This window comes from Pleuronectes platessa, chromosome 6, assembly GCF_947347685.1.
Source record: "Pleuronectes platessa chromosome 6, fPlePla1.1, whole genome shotgun sequence".
In the NCBI taxonomy this organism is placed as follows: Eukaryota; Metazoa; Chordata; class Actinopteri; order Pleuronectiformes; family Pleuronectidae; genus Pleuronectes; species Pleuronectes platessa.
Genome location: NC_070631.1, coordinates 26,101,195 through 26,113,441, shown reverse-complemented (window position 1 = coordinate 26,113,441; position 12,247 = coordinate 26,101,195). Strand labels below are relative to the sequence as shown.

The following is a 12,247-nucleotide window of genomic DNA, read 5'->3' as shown; positions in this document are numbered from 1 at the left end:
TGCATTTTGAAGCTCTACTTAGAACCTTCCTAAGATCCAACAGTGCAAAATGCAAATTCATGCAATTTTTTAACTGGTCTTAAGATTTTGATCAGGAGTGTATGTGTCTGCAGCAATCCTGAGCTGGTCCCGTTAATGATTCGATTGCTCGATGTCGTGGTTCAATGGTGTAATGGTCAGCACTCTGGACTTTGAATCCAGTGATCCGAGTTCAAGTCTCGGTTGAACCTCAAGTTAGTTCTCATGAAATATGGAGGATGAACATCTGGCAGAAGGTCTCTGTCCTGTACTATGAAGCAGCATTTGCGCTGATCAGCTTTAATTCCTGTTAAATTAGGGGTTTGTCCTCCTACAGAACTCATTCACTTCTTAATAGTAACTTATGCTGAACGGCTGACCTGCCCTTGAGCCGGTTGAATTGGAGATGAACGATCAACCAGTATAAAAGCACCGCCCTCTGACCAATCAATTCCTTCGAAACATGACATCACAGTTCTTAGAGGATCCTATGGAGCAAAAAAAAAAAGAAAAGCTCTCGATTCTTGTTGAGCTCTTCGACTGTGTGGTCTACGCGAATTCGCTCCTGAACTGTTTTTCGTTCTTTTAGTTTTTTTAAGTTTTGCGTCTCTGTCATGTTTTAGAAACATTTAAACCACAACCACTCACTTGCGGTTTATCTTCCAGTTAATCCCCTACTTTTTTCTCACATAGGCTCGATCGGACATAATCTGGAGTTTTTACTCGGGGGGGGGCGCAGGCAGGAGAGACACAGTAGAAAGTCCAGAGCCTCTGAGTTGGCATTTGTGTTCTCACGTAGAGCCCCTTCCGGAGAATGTCAGGAGATTATGCAAAGTTCCGTGCATCTTGAAGCCTTGAGTAGTTTTTCCAAGTGTTCAGGCGACGGTAAGCAAACATAGCGCGCTTCAACACCTGGTTAAAATCTGAAGAAATCGATAGCCTTTTGATAAAACATGGTCAGGATGGCCGAGCGGTCTAAGGCGCTGCGTTCAGGTCGCAGTCTCCTCTGGAGGCGTGGGTTCGAATCCCACTTCTGACATTGTGCTTTTAATTTGGGCAGAGCCAACGTAATGGGCAGGATCTCCAAAAACAATGACATGTTTCTCCACATCAGGGAAGATGGCGAAAAACCTTGAGAGCCTAAATTTGAACTAAATCAAAGGTCATCTATTAATGGGTAATAAGTCACGTCTTTGCTGAACAGAGTCATCAAGTGCCGAGGGACTTGACAACTGTGGGTCTCTCTCAAAATCAGGTCCCACCGAGATTTGCACTCGGATCGCTGGATTCAGAGTCCAGAGTGCTGACCATTACACCATGGAACCACTACTCATCTCATTAACACCAATGTTGTCAAGCATTTTTTCCTGACTTTATACAAGAGCTTGATCTTGTGTTTGATAGCAAGATTTAATGACTTGACATCCTGATTTGGTCAGAACCTGTTTGGTGGCCGATCCAAAGCAGAAAGCGATGCATGCGCGCGCAGAGAACAGCCTGGATGATAGCAGTGTAGAACTGGATCAACAGCTCCTGAGGCAGGTTGAATTTCCTGATCTGGTCCAGGAAGTGCATACTCTGCTGGGCCTTTTTGGTGATGGTGTCAATGTTGGAGGCCCACTTTAGGTCGTGGGAGATTGTGGATCCCAAAAATCGGAAGGTCTCCACAGCAGTCACATTGTGCTGTTGAGTATAGTGACTGGCAGCAGTGTTGACGGGCTCCTCCTAAAGTCCACTATCATCTCCACAGTTTTGAGCTTGTTCAGCTTCAGGTGGTTCTCACTACACCAAAAGGCCAGCTGTTTCACCTCCCGTCTGTACGCAGACTCATCACCGTCCCTGATGAGGCCGATGACCGTTGTGTCGTCTGCCAACTTCAGGAGTTTAACAAACAGCTCAACTTGTCCCCTAGTGCTTGTATTCATTTCCATTAGGTCTATGTACTTGTCTCCTGCTTACTTTTGATATAACTCATGTAGGTGGTCAAGGGCAGACCGTTTCTGTTGAGTCTTTCTTTAGATTCTGGAGGACATGCAGCAGCACGGTAAAAGGATACCTGGTCTGTAATACACTCCTGATCAAAATCTTAAGACCAGTTAAAAAATTGCATGAATTTGCATTTTGCACTGTTGAATCTTAGGAAGGTTCTAAGTAGAGTTTCAAAATGCAAAAAGAAGAAATGGGAACAAGAGCCCAAAAGTTGTGAGCAGGCAATTTATTGAAAACAACAATTTAACTGAAGTAGGCTGTTCATCAGCTGATCAAAAGTTTAAGACCACAGTTCAAAAAAAAAAGAAAAAATCCTAAAACAGAAATTAAAGTGTCAAAAACTGACTCAGTAATGAGTAGCTCCACCATTATTGTTGATCACTTCAAAAATTCGTTTTGGCATGCTTGATGCAAGTGTTTCCAAAAGGCTAGTGCGAATGTTGCGCCAAGTGGTGAAGATGGCTTCAGGAAGGGCATCCACTGTCTGGAACTGAAGTCCATTTTTGTAAACTTCCCTTGCCATCCATCCCCAAATGTTCTCAATTGGATTAAGATCAGGGGAACACGCAGGATGGTCCAAAAGACTGATGTTATTCTCCTGGAAAAAAGTCTTGGTCAGACGAGCATTGTGAATTGGAGTGTTGTCCTGCTGAAAAACCCAGTCGTTACCACACAGACGAGGGCCCTCAGTCATGAGGGATGCCCGCTGCAACATCCCCACATAGCCAGCTGCTGTTTGACGCCCCTGCACAACCTGGAGCTCCATTGTTCCATTGAAGGAAAAAGCACCCCAGATCATGATGGCGCCCCCTCCACTGTGCCGCGTAGAAAACATCTCAGGTGGCATCTCCTTGTCATGCCAGTAACGTTGGAAGCCATCAGGACCATCAAGGTTACATTTTTGCTCGTCAGAGAATAAAACTTTCTTCCACCTTTGAATGTCCCATGTTTGGTGCTCCCTTGCAAAGTCTAAATGGGCAATTTTGTGGCGTTGAAGGAGACTTTGAATACATTTTTTTTTTTTGAAGCCCTTCCTTCGCAGATGCCGTCTGATGGTTATGGGCTGCAGTCAGCACCAGTAATGGTCTTAATTTGGGACGAGGATCGTCCCGTGTCTTGACGGACAGCCATTCGGATCCTGCGGCTCAGCGCCGGTGAGATTTTTTTGGGTCTACCGCTTGATTTTTTTGTTCCATAACCCTGAGGATCTTTTAAGATATGCAAAATGACTGTCTTACTGCGTCCAACCTCAGCAGCGATGGCACGTTGTGAGTGGCCTTGTTTATGCAGTTCAACAATCCTACCACGTTCAAAGACGGTGAGCTTTTTTGCCTTTGCCATCAAGAGATCTTCACAGTGTGATTACTTGACAGGAAAGGACATGGAATCCAAATTTTTGCACAGATTTTGGCTTTTAAAGGCTGTGGTCTTAAACTTTTGATCAGCTGATGAACAGCCTATTTGAGTTAAATTGTTGTTTTCAATAAATTGCCTGCTCACAACTTTTGGTCTCTTGTTCCCATTTCTTCTTTTTGCATTTTGAAGCTCTACTTAGAACCTTCCTAAGATCCAACAGTGCAAAATGCAAATTCATGCAATTTTTTAACTGGTCTTAAGATTTTGATCAGGAGTGTATGTGTCTGCAGCAATCCTGAGCTGGTCCCGTTAATGATTCGATTGCTCGATGTCGTGGTTCAATGGTGTAATGGTCAGCACTCTGGACTTTGAATCCAGTGATCCGAGTTCAAGTCTCGGTTGAACCTCAAGTTAGTTCTCATGAAATATGGAGGATGAACATCTGGCAGAAGGTCTCTGTCCTGTACTATGAAGCAGCATTTGCGCTGATCAGCTTTAATTCCTGTTAAATTAGGGGTTTGTCCTCCTACAGAACTCATTCACTTCTTAATAGTAACTTATGCTGAACGGCTGACCTGCCCTTGAGCCGGTTGAATTGGAGATGAACGATCAACCAGTATAAAAGCACCGCCCTCTGACCAATCAATTCCTTCGAAACATGACATCACAGTTCTTAGAGGATCCTATGGAGCAAAAAAAAAAAGAAAAGCTCTCGATTCTTGTTGAGCTCTTCGACTGTGTGGTCTACGCGAATTCGCTCCTGAACTGTTTTTCGTTCTTTTAGTTTTTTTAAGTTTTGCGTCTCTGTCATGTTTTAGAAACATTTAAACCACAACCACTCACTTGCGGTTTATCTTCCAGTTAATCCCCTACTTTTTTCTCACATAGGCTCGATCGGACATAATCTGGAGTTTTTACTCGGGGGGGGGCGCAGGCAGGAGAGACACAGTAGAAAGTCCAGAGCCTCTGAGTTGGCATTTGTGTTCTCACGTAGAGCCCCTTCCGGAGAATGTCAGGAGATTATGCAAAGTTCCGTGCATCTTGAAGCCTTGAGTAGTTTTTCCAAGTGTTCAGGCGACGGTAAGCAAACATAGCGCGCTTCAACACCTGGTTAAAATCTGAAGAAATCGATAGCCTTTTGATAAAACATGGTCAGGATGGCCGAGCGGTCTAAGGCGCTGCGTTCAGGTCGCAGTCTCCTCTGGAGGCGTGGGTTCGAATCCCACTTCTGACATTGTGCTTTTAATTTGGGCAGAGCCAACGTAATGGGCAGGATCTCCAAAAACAATGACATGTTTCTCCACATCAGGGAAGATGGCGAAAAACCTTGAGAGCCTAAATTTGAACTAAATCAAAGGTCATCTATTAATGGGTAATAAGTCACGTCTTTGCTGAACAGAGTCATCAAGTGCCGAGGGACTTGACAACTGTGGGTCTCTCTCAAAATCAGGTCCCACCGAGATTTGCACTCGGATCGCTGGATTCAGAGTCCAGAGTGCTGACCATTACACCATGGAACCACTACTCATCTCATTAACACCAATGTTGTCAAGCATTTTTTCCTGACTTTATACAAGAGCTTGATCTTGTGTTTGATAGCAAGATTTAATGACTTGACATCCTGATTTGGTCAGAACCTGTTTGGTGGCCGATCCAAAGCAGAAAGCGATGCATGCGCGCGCAGAGAACAGCCTGGATGATAGCAGTGTAGAACTGGATCAACAGCTCCTGAGGCAGGTTGAATTTCCTGATCTGGTCCAGGAAGTGCATACTCTGCTGGGCCTTTTTGGTGATGGTGTCAATGTTGGAGGCCCACTTTAGGTCGTGGGAGATTGTGGATCCCAAAAATCGGAAGGTCTCCACAGCAGTCACATTGTGCTGTTGAGTATAGTGACTGGCAGCAGTGTTGACGGGCTCCTCCTAAAGTCCACTATCATCTCCACAGTTTTGAGCTTGTTCAGCTTCAGGTGGTTCTCACTACACCAAAAGGCCAGCTGTTTCACCTCCCGTCTGTACGCAGACTCATCACCGTCCCTGATGAGGCCGATGACCGTTGTGTCGTCTGCCAACTTCAGGAGTTTAACAAACAGCTCAACTTGTCCCCTAGTGCTTGTATTCATTTCCATTAGGTCTATGTACTTGTCTCCTGCTTACTTTTGATATAACTCATGTAGGTGGTCAAGGGCAGACCGTTTCTGTTGAGTCTTTCTTTAGATTCTGGAGGACATGCAGCAGCACGGTAAAAGGATACCTGGTCTGTAATACACTCCTGATCAAAATCTTAAGACCAGTTAAAAAATTGCATGAATTTGCATTTTGCACTGTTGAATCTTAGGAAGGTTCTAAGTAGAGTTTCAAAATGCAAAAAGAAGAAATGGGAACAAGAGCCCAAAAGTTGTGAGCAGGCAATTTATTGAAAACAACAATTTAACTGAAGTAGGCTGTTCATCAGCTGATCAAAAGTTTAAGACCACAGTTCAAAAAAAAAAGAAAAAATCCTAAAACAGAAATTAAAGTGTCAAAAACTGACTCAGTAATGAGTAGCTCCACCATTATTGTTGATCACTTCAAAAATTCGTTTTGGCATGCTTGATGCAAGTGTTTCCAAAAGGCTAGTGCGAATGTTGCGCCAAGTGGTGAAGATGGCTTCAGGAAGGGCATCCACTGTCTGGAACTGAAGTCCATTTTTGTAAACTTCCCTTGCCATCCATCCCCAAATGTTCTCAATTGGATTAAGATCAGGGGAACACGCAGGATGGTCCAAAAGACTGATGTTATTCTCCTGGAAAAAAGTCTTGGTCAGACGAGCATTGTGAATTGGAGTGTTGTCCTGCTGAAAAACCCAGTCGTTACCACACAGACGAGGGCCCTCAGTCATGAGGGATGCCCGCTGCAACATCCCCACATAGCCAGCTGCTGTTTGACGCCCCTGCACAACCTGGAGCTCCATTGTTCCATTGAAGGAAAAAGCACCCCAGATCATGATGGCGCCCCCTCCACTGTGCCGCGTAGAAAACATCTCAGGTGGCATCTCCTTGTCATGCCAGTAACGTTGGAAGCCATCAGGACCATCAAGGTTACATTTTTGCTCGTCAGAGAATAAAACTTTCTTCCACCTTTGAATGTCCCATGTTTGGTGCTCCCTTGCAAAGTCTAAATGGGCAATTTTGTGGCGTTGAAGGAGACTTTGAATACGTTTTTTTTTTTTGAAGCCCTTCCTTCGCAGATGCCGTCTGATGGTTATGGGCTGCAGTCAGCACCAGTAATGGTCTTAATTTGGGACGAGGATCGTCCCGTGTCTTGACGGACAGCCATTCGGATCCTGCGGCTCAGCGCCGGTGAGATTTTTTTGGGTCTACCGCTTGATTTTTTTGTTCCATAACCCTGAGGATCTTTTAAGATATGCAAAATGACTGTCTTACTGCGTCCAACCTCAGCAGCGATGGCACGTTGTGAGTGGCCTTGTTTATGCAGTTCAACAATCCTACCACGTTCAAAGACGGTGAGCTTTTTTGCCTTTGCCATCAAGAGATCTTCACAGTGTGATTACTTGACAGGAAAGGACATGGAATCCAAATTTTTGCACAGATTTTGGCTTTTAAAGGCTGTGGTCTTAAACTTTTGATCAGCTGATGAACAGCCTATTTGAGTTAAATTGTTGTTTTCAATAAATTGCCTGCTCACAACTTTTGGTCTCTTGTTCCCATTTCTTCTTTTTGCATTTTGAAGCTCTACTTAGAACCTTCCTAAGATCCAACAGTGCAAAATGCAAATTCATGCAATTTTTTAACTGGTCTTAAGATTTTGATCAGGAGTGTATGTGTCTGCAGCAATCCTGAGCTGGTCCCGTTAATGATTCGATTGCTCGATGTCGTGGTTCAATGGTGTAATGGTCAGCACTCTGGACTTTGAATCCAGTGATCCGAGTTCAAGTCTCGGTTGAACCTCAAGTTAGTTCTCATGAAATATGGAGGATGAACATCTGGTAGAAGCTCTCTGTCCTGTACTATGAAGCAGCATTTGCGCTGATCAGCTTTAATTCCTGTTAAATTAGGGGTTTCTCCTCCTACAGAACTCATTCACTTCTTAATAGTAACTTATGCTGAACGGCTGACCTGCCCTTGAGCCGGTTGAATTGGAGATGAACGATCAACCAGTATAAAAGCACCGCCCTCTGACCAATCAATTCCTTCGAAACATGACATCACAGTTCTTAGTGGATCCTATGGAGCAAAAAAAAAAAGAAAAGCTCTCGATTCTTGTTGAGCTCTTCGACTGTGTGGTCTACGCGAATTCGTCCTGAACTGTTTTTCGTTCTTTTAGTTTTTTTAAGTTTTGCGTCTCTGTCATGTTTTAGAAACATTTAAACCACAACCACTCACTTGCGGTTTATCTTCCAGTTAATCCCCTACTTTTTTCTCACATAGGCTCGATCGGACATAATCTGGAGTTTTTACTCGGGGGGGGGGCGCAGGCAGGAGAGACACAGTAGAAAGTCCAGAGCCTCTGAGTTGGCATTTGTGTTCTCACGTAGAGCCCCTTCCGGAGAATGTCAGGAGATTATGCAAAGTTCCGTGCATCTTGAAGCCTTGAGTCGTTTTTCCAAGTGTTCAGGCGACGGTAAGCAAACATAGCGCGCTTCAACACCTGGTTAAAATCTGAAGAAATCGATAGCCTTTTGATAAAATATGGTCAGGATGGCCGAGCGGTCTAAGGCGCTGCGTTCAGGTCGCAGTCTCCTCTGGAGGCGTGGGTTCGAATCCCACTTCTGACATTGTGCTTTTAATTTGGGCAGAGCCAACGTAATGGGCAGGATCTCCAAAAACAATGACATGTTTCTCCACATCAGGGAAGATGGCGAAAAACCTTGAGAGCCTAAATTTGAACTAAATCAAAGGTCATCTATTAATGGGTAATAAGTCACGTCTTTGCTGAACAGAGTCATCAAGTGCCGAGGGACTTGACAACTGTGGGTCTCTCTCAAAATCAGGTCCCACCGAGATTTGCACTCGGATCGCTGGATTCAGAGTCCAGAGTGCTGACCATTACACCATGGAACCACTACTCATCTCATTAACACCAATGTTGTCAAGCATTTTTTCCTGACTTTATACAAGAGCTTGATCTTGTGTTTGATAGCAAGATTTAATGACTTGACATCCTGATTTGGTCAGAACCTGTTTGGTGGCCGATCCAAAGCAGAAAGCGATGCATGCGCGCGCAGAGAACAGCCTGGATGATAGCAGTGTAGAACTGGATCAACAGCTCCTGAGGCAGGTTGAATTTCCTGATCTGGTCCAGGAAGTGCATACTCTGCTGGGCCTTTTTGGTGATGGTGTCAATGTTGGAGGCCCACTTTAGGTCGTGGGAGATTGTGGATCCCAAAAATCGGAAGGTCTCCACAGCAGTCACATTGTGCTGTTGAGTATAGTGACTGGCAGCAGTGTTGACGGGCTCCTCCTAAAGTCCACTATCATCTCCACAGTTTTGAGCTTGTTCAGCTTCAGGTGGTTCTCACTACACCAAAAGGCCAGCTGTTTCACCTCCCGTCTGTACGCAGACTCATCACCGTCCCTGATGAGGCCGATGACCGTTGTGTCGTCTGCCAACTTCAGGAGTTTAACAAACAGCTCAACTTGTCCCCTAGTGCTTGTATTCATTTCCATTAGGTCTATGTACTTGTCTCCTGCTTACTTTTGATATAACTCATGTAGGTGGTCAAGGGCAGACCGTTTCTGTTGAGTCTTTCTTTAGATTCTGGAGGACATGCAGCAGCACGGTAAAAGGATACCTGGTCTGTAATACACTCCTGATCAAAATCTTAAGACCAGTTAAAAAATTGCATGAATTTGCATTTTGCACTGTTGAATCTTAGGAAGGTTCTAAGTAGAGTTTCAAAATGCAAAAAGAAGAAATGGGAACAAGAGCCCAAAAGTTGTGAGCAGGCAATTTATTGAAAACAACAATTTAACTGAAGTAGGCTGTTCATCAGCTGATCAAAAGTTTAAGACCACAGTTCAAAAAAAAAAGAAAAAATCCTAAAACAGAAATTAAAGTGTCAAAAACTGACTCAGTAATGAGTAGCTCCACCATTATTGTTGATCACTTCAAAAATTCGTTTTGGCATGCTTGATGCAAGTGTTTCCAAAAGGCTAGTGCGAATGTTGCGCCAAGTGGTGAAGATGGCTTCAGGAAGGGCATCCACTGTCTGGAACTGAAGTCCATTTTTGTAAACTTCCCTTGCCATCCATCCCCAAATGTTCTCAATTGGATTAAGATCAGGGGAACACGCAGGATGGTCCAAAAGACTGATGTTATTCTCCTGGAAAAAAGTCTTGGTCAGACGAGCATTGTGAATTGGAGTGTTGTCCTGCTGAAAAACCCAGTCGTTACCACACAGACGAGGGCCCTCAGTCATGAGGGATGCCCGCTGCAACATCCCCACATAGCCAGCTGCTGTTTGACGCCCCTGCACAACCTGGAGCTCCATTGTTCCATTGAAGGAAAAAGCACCCCAGATCATGATGGCGCCCCCTCCACTGTGCCGCGTAGAAAACATCTCAGGTGGCATCTCCTTGTCATGCCAGTAACGTTGGAAGCCATCAGGACCATCAAGGTTACATTTTTGCTCGTCAGAGAATAAAACTTTCTTCCACCTTTGAATGTCCCATGTTTGGTGCTCCCTTGCAAAGTCTAAATGGGCAATTTTGTGGCGTTGAAGGAGACTTTGAATACGTTTTTTTTTTTTGAAGCCCTTCCTTCGCAGATGCCGTCTGATGGTTATGGGCTGCAGTCAGCACCAGTAATGGCCTTAATTTGGGACGAGGATCGTCCCGTGTCTTGACGGACAGCCATTCGGATCCTGCGGCTCAGCGCCGGTGAGATTTTTTTGGGTCTACCGCTTGATTTTTTTGTTCCATAACCCTGAGGATCTTTTAAGGTATGCAAAATGACTGTCTTACTGCGTCCAACCTCAGCAGCGATGGCACGTTGTGAGAGGCCTTGTTTATGCAGTTCAACAATCCTACCACGTTCAAAGACGGTGAGCTTTATTGCCTTTGCCATCAAGAGATCTTCACAGTGTGATTACTTGACAGGAAAGGACATGGAATCCAAATTTTTGCACAGATTTTGGCTTTTAAAGGCTGTGGTCTTAAACTTTTGATCAGCTGATGAACAGCCTATTTGAGTTAAATTGTTGTTTTCAATAAATTGCCTGCTCACAACTTTTGGTCTCTTGTTCCCATTTCTTCTTTTTGCATTTTGAAGCTCTACTTAGAACCTTCCTAAGATCCAACAGTGCAAAATGCAAATTCATGCAATTTTTTAACTGGTCTTAAGATTTTGATCAGGAGTGTATGTGTCTGCAGCAATCCTGAGCTGGCCCCGTTAATGATTCGATTGCTCGATGTCGTGGTTCAATGGTGTAATGGTCAGCACTCTGGACTTTGAATCCAGTGATCCGAGTTCAAGTCTCGGTTGAACCTCAAGTTAGTTCTCATGAAATATGGAGGATGAACATCTGGCAGAAGGTCTCTGTCCTGTACTATGAAGCAGCATTTGCGCTGATCAGCTTTAATTCCTGTTAAATTAGGGGTTTGTCCTCCTACAGAACTCATTCACTTCTTAATAGTAACTTATGCTGAACGGCTGACCTGCCCTTGAGCCGGTTGAATTGGAGATGAACGATCAACCAGTATAAAAGCACCGCCCTCTGACCAATCAATTCCTTCGAAACATGACATCACAGTTCTTAGAGGATCCTATGGAGCAAAAAAAAAAAGAAAAGCTCTCGATTCTTGTTGAGCTCTTCGACTGTGTAGTCTACGCGAATTCGTCCTGAACTGTTTTTCGTTCTTTTAGTTTTTTTAAGTTTTGCGTCTCTGTCATGTTTTAGAAACATTTAAACCACAACCACTCACTTGCGGTTTATCTTCCAGTTAATCCCCTACTTTTTTCTCACATAGGCTCGATCGGACATAATCTGGAGTTTTTACTCGGGGGGGGGGGGGCGCAGGCAGGAGAGACACAGTAGAAAGTCCAGAGCCTCTGAGTTGGCATTTGTGTTCTCACGTAGAGCCCCTTCCGGAGAATGTCAGGAGATTATGCAAAGTTCCGTGCATCTTGAAGCCTTGAGTAGTTTTTCCAAGTGTTCAGGCGACGGTAAGCAAACATAGCGCGCTTCAACACCTGGTTAAAATCTGAAGAAATCGATAGCCTTTTGATAAAATATGGTCAGGATGGCCGAGCGGTCTAAGGCGCTGCGTTCAGGTCGCAGTCTCCTCTGGAGGCGTTGGTTCGAATCCCACTTCTGACATTGTGCTTTTAATTTGGGCAGAGCCAACGTAATGGGCAGGATCTCCAAAAACAATGACATGTTTCTCCACATCAGGGAAGATGGCGAAAAACCTTGAGAGCCTAAATTTGAACTAAATCAAAGGTCATCTATTAATGGGTAATAAGTCACGTCTTTGCTGAACAGAGTCATCAAGTGCCGAGGGACTTGACAACTGTGGGTCTCTCTCAAAATCAGGTCCCACCGAGATTTGCACTCGGATCGCTGGATTCAGAGTCCAGAGTGCTGACCATTACACCATGGAACCACTACTCATCTCATTAACACCAATGTTGTCAAGCATTTTTTCCTGACTTTATACAAGAGCTTGATCTTGTGTTTGATAGCAAGATTTAATGACTTGACATCCTGATTTGGTCAGAACCTGTTTGGTGGCCGATCCAAAGCAGAAAGCGATGCATGCGCGCGCAGAGAACAGCCTGGATGATAGCAGTGTAGAACTGGATCAACAGCTCCTGAGGCAGGTTGAATTTCCTGATCTGGTCCAGGAAGTGCATACTCTGCTGGGCCTTTTTGGTGATGGTGTCA

At 44.5% G+C, this 12,247-nt stretch overlaps 12 non-coding genes across 12 annotated transcripts; 8 read left to right on the top strand and 4 right to left on the bottom strand.

Moving 5' to 3' along the window:
• The first annotated feature begins 158 nt into the window (after nucleotides 1–158).
• On the top strand, nucleotides 159–230 carry trnaq-uug (transfer RNA glutamine (anticodon UUG)). Its single transcript has one exon. It is a non-coding gene; the product is annotated as a tRNA-Gln (tRNA).
• A 744-nt stretch (nucleotides 231–974) lies between these two features.
• On the top strand, nucleotides 975–1,057 carry trnal-cag (transfer RNA leucine (anticodon CAG)). Its single transcript has one exon. It is a non-coding gene; the product is annotated as a tRNA-Leu (tRNA).
• A 214-nt stretch (nucleotides 1,058–1,271) lies between these two features.
• On the bottom strand, nucleotides 1,272–1,343 carry trnaq-cug (transfer RNA glutamine (anticodon CUG)). Its single transcript has one exon. It is a non-coding gene; the product is annotated as a tRNA-Gln (tRNA).
• Nucleotides 1,344–3,698: 2,355 nt separating this feature from the next.
• trnaq-uug (transfer RNA glutamine (anticodon UUG)) lies at nucleotides 3,699–3,770 on the top strand. Its single transcript has one exon. It is a non-coding gene; the product is annotated as a tRNA-Gln (tRNA).
• Nucleotides 3,771–4,514: 744 nt separating this feature from the next.
• Nucleotides 4,515–4,597, top strand: trnal-cag (transfer RNA leucine (anticodon CAG)). The gene has a single exon. It is a non-coding gene; the product is annotated as a tRNA-Leu (tRNA).
• A 214-nt stretch (nucleotides 4,598–4,811) lies between these two features.
• On the bottom strand, nucleotides 4,812–4,883 carry trnaq-cug (transfer RNA glutamine (anticodon CUG)). Its single transcript has one exon. It is a non-coding gene; the product is annotated as a tRNA-Gln (tRNA).
• A 2,355-nt stretch (nucleotides 4,884–7,238) lies between these two features.
• Nucleotides 7,239–7,310, top strand: trnaq-uug (transfer RNA glutamine (anticodon UUG)). Its single transcript has one exon. It is a non-coding gene; the product is annotated as a tRNA-Gln (tRNA).
• A 744-nt stretch (nucleotides 7,311–8,054) lies between these two features.
• Nucleotides 8,055–8,137, top strand: trnal-cag (transfer RNA leucine (anticodon CAG)). Its single transcript has one exon. It is a non-coding gene; the product is annotated as a tRNA-Leu (tRNA).
• A 214-nt stretch (nucleotides 8,138–8,351) lies between these two features.
• trnaq-cug (transfer RNA glutamine (anticodon CUG)) lies at nucleotides 8,352–8,423 on the bottom strand. Its single transcript has one exon. It is a non-coding gene; the product is annotated as a tRNA-Gln (tRNA).
• A 2,355-nt stretch (nucleotides 8,424–10,778) lies between these two features.
• On the top strand, nucleotides 10,779–10,850 carry trnaq-uug (transfer RNA glutamine (anticodon UUG)). The gene has a single exon. It is a non-coding gene; the product is annotated as a tRNA-Gln (tRNA).
• Nucleotides 10,851–11,597: 747 nt separating this feature from the next.
• On the top strand, nucleotides 11,598–11,680 carry trnal-cag (transfer RNA leucine (anticodon CAG)). Its single transcript has one exon. It is a non-coding gene; the product is annotated as a tRNA-Leu (tRNA).
• Nucleotides 11,681–11,894: 214 nt separating this feature from the next.
• On the bottom strand, nucleotides 11,895–11,966 carry trnaq-cug (transfer RNA glutamine (anticodon CUG)). Its single transcript has one exon. It is a non-coding gene; the product is annotated as a tRNA-Gln (tRNA).
• Between the last annotated feature and the right edge of the window lie 281 nt (nucleotides 11,967–12,247).